Below are 3,503 nucleotides of genomic sequence, written 5' to 3'. Positions count from 1 at the left end.
AATTATATTACCAGCCTGTAAAAAGGATTTAGCATTGTCAGAATAAACAGTGACAGGAACACCAAACCTATTAGAAAACCTGATGAAAGCCAATATAAATTCTGAAGTTGACATAGACTGGACAACTTCCAAATGTATAGCTCTTGTATTAAAACAAGTAAAAATAAGAATGTACTCCTTTCTCCATTTTTCTCCTTCAACCATAAGTGGCCTGTATAATCTAAACCAGTATGAGCAAAAGGCACACTCAAATTAACCATTGAAAAAGGAAGCGAAGAAGGAGAAGGGTACTTCACTGTGCTAGCATTATAACGCTTGCATACAATACAATCCTTTAGGACAGACAAAACTGCTTTGCCTGGCCTTTACAATCTACAAACATGCATGCGCAAAAAACTAAGAGTGGATTGCAAACTCATATGGATAGACTTACAATGGGCATAATAAATCAACAACCGAGTCAAATGATGCTTCTTGTCCACAAGAATAGGATTGACAATATCAAATTTTAAAGTAATATTCTTGTCAATCCGACCTTTAGTTCGCATTATACCATTCACGTCCAAAAACAAATTGAACTGCCTAACTAAAGGTGGAACTTCCACTGAAGAATCTCTACTCTTCAGATAAGATAATTCAAGAGGAAAAGCTTCTTCTTGCTTCAACCTTAGAAGGTAATTAGAAGCTGCCTCAACAGGGTCAGCTTGAATTTTCCTAAACTTATGTACAACAGTAAATACCTTAGAAACTACACTTATAAGTCTAGAAAAACTAGAAAAATTACTAATATTTACAAGAGGTTAATTTTTAGGGAACATTACAGGAAAAATTAAGTCACCCTTCATATTATCAGGAATACAACCCAAAAGACCCTTAGGCCACTCGTCAGGAGAATTCAAGCAAGAAGGCCCTTTGATACAAAGACTGAAAGGTTCAAGAAAGTTCTTACTAGCACAAGGTTTAGTTAGTAAATCAGCCTGATTGCTAGATGAAGGAATATAAGCTAATGAAACTCTATAAAATCTATCAGAAATCCTATCTAACAGACTAGAAATTTCCTTCAACCTATTATTTACAAATGTGTTTCTCTTAGGAGCCCTATAAGTTAGAATCCAACTAAGAACTACTTGGCTATCTATAAAAAGAGTTATGCTTTCAATTTCAGCACAATTTAATAGATTACTTTAAAAAATGGTGTCAAAACACTTCAAAGCTAATTGAGCAGCCAAAACTTCTAAAGTAGGGAGAGTCTTCTCCTTAATAGGGCTAACCTTGGTTTTAGCAAATATCAGGGAACTATGATCACCTTGCACAGCATACATAGCACAAGCATAAGGTTCCTTAGAGGCATCGGCAAACAAAAACAGCTTAACAGGAGCATCAGTTTTATAAGTTTGTCTAGAAAAGGAAGTTTGACTAACTTCGCTGTAAGAATTACAAAATTTACTCCATAGTTTAGAAATTTCAGCACTAGCTGTTTCATCCCAGTTCGTAACTTGCTGGCACAACTTACGAATAATAAGCTTGCCCTGCAGCATTATAGGAGCAAATATTCCAATAGGATCAAAGACAGATGACAAAGATGACAAAATCTGACGCTTTGAGGAAGCACCCTTGTTCAATTGCTTAACCTTTAATTGTAAGGGATCTTGGTCAGAGTCATAAATATATTCTAAAATCTTCATTTCAGAAGAAGCTACCTTTTCATCTTCATCAAGAGTAAACAACAAAGCAGGAATGTTAGAACCCCACTCCCGTAAAGGCAACCCCCCTGAATTCATAATTTTCTTAATAGAATTGATAATAAATGGCATCTGGGCTCCCTGATTAGAAGAGAGTTATCCATATAAAATTTGTGTCTAATCTGAGATTCTACTTCATTCCCTCTATAGCTAGACAAATGATGTTGAATAATATAATTCAATATAAAGGGAAAACTTACAAATCCAAAAATTATAGTATTATATCTATAAGCAACAAACTTCCCATTTATCTTTCTAAAGAAAAAAAATCTATTTCGATCTGCCTCTAAAGATAACCTAACTTGGAGAAAAGCCTTGACTATATCAGCTACAACTACATAATCATTATTCCTGAAATACAAAACCACAGACAACAAGTTGTTCATCAAATCAATACCAGGGAACGCAGCTTCATTTAATGAAGGAGCTTTTCCCACCTTTAAACTACAATTAAATACAGGACGGATTTTAGTGGTGACATTTTCATCATTTCTGATGACAGGACGATGAGGAATGAATACTTGACCTGCGGCTCTATTTTTAACAGGCTCAATAATGCCAAGCTCCTTCTGTGTATCAAAAACTTCCTCATATTTAGAGGATATATTCTGATCTTCTAATTTAGAATAAATCCGTTCATCAACTGCCAAAAAAATCTTTAAATTGTTTGGGACTTTTTCAATTAAATCCTTTTTCCATGGTAACTGGACGTGATAATGTCCTTCATGAAAAGAAATTGATTTAGCAAATTCAGCAACTTATTGGTCTTCAAAAGGAAGGGAATTTTCATCTTTAATCCAAATCGATTCTAAATTATAGAAATTGTCGAGTCCATACTCTACACAAGATTCAGGAAAGATATCATTCAATGGATCGAACTTATAGCCTACTGGATTGACTGCAAAATTCACTAATAGCTTCTGTTTTCCAAGTTGCTTAGGAGGAACAAATTCCAGAAGTCTATTCTTATCAGGCTTAGAAGTCTGTTTACTCTCCAAATTAAGGGAAGAATTATATAAAAACTCTGGATTCTCTGTTACATTCAAGTACATATTTAATTTCCTTATTAGGAATAAACCTAACAGATTTAGCTTTACCATTACCTCTTGGTCTATTTTCCAAGATTTTATTACTTTCAATTTTAGGACAAGACTCTACCTTTCTTACAGGTTTATAAGGTTCATATAAATCAATTCTCTTATAAAAAAAGCTTCCTTTTTGAAGGATGAACAAAATTGACTACTGTACCAAATGGAATAACCCCATTGGCCAACTTAATTACTCTAACCTTAATATTAAACAACTACAGAGTCTAAATCTAACTGATTAAATTCCTGAAGGATATCATTCCCTAGGATACCTAATATATTTACAATTTCAGAATTCCTCCCTGGGTAATTATTACATACAGAATAACCAGCAGATTCCATATTTTTAACTACAGAAGGCAACATAGGGATTTGTATGGAAAGATTAAAATTTTCCAATGCAAAAAAACAGACAACTAGTCTTTTTCCCACAAGGCATTGTTAAATGAGCTACCAAGTGAAATCCATCACTAACTATAGCTGGCAACCCAAAAGAAGAAACTAACCTAAATAAAGGAGCACCACAATAATCTCCTAATCTGCTATCAACAATTTGTTTATTAATAACACTAAACTGAGCTCCAGTGTCTAATAGAAAACAACATTCAAAAGATTTCCTACCCCTACTAACTGTGAGGGTAATAAAGGGAACAAATATTTCAGACCCTGATTG

This window comes from Palaemon carinicauda, chromosome 2 (genome assembly GCF_036898095.1).
Source record: "Palaemon carinicauda isolate YSFRI2023 chromosome 2, ASM3689809v2, whole genome shotgun sequence".
In the NCBI taxonomy this organism is placed as follows: Eukaryota; Metazoa; Arthropoda; class Malacostraca; order Decapoda; family Palaemonidae; genus Palaemon; species Palaemon carinicauda.
Note: the sequence above shows the minus strand (reverse complement) of the source record.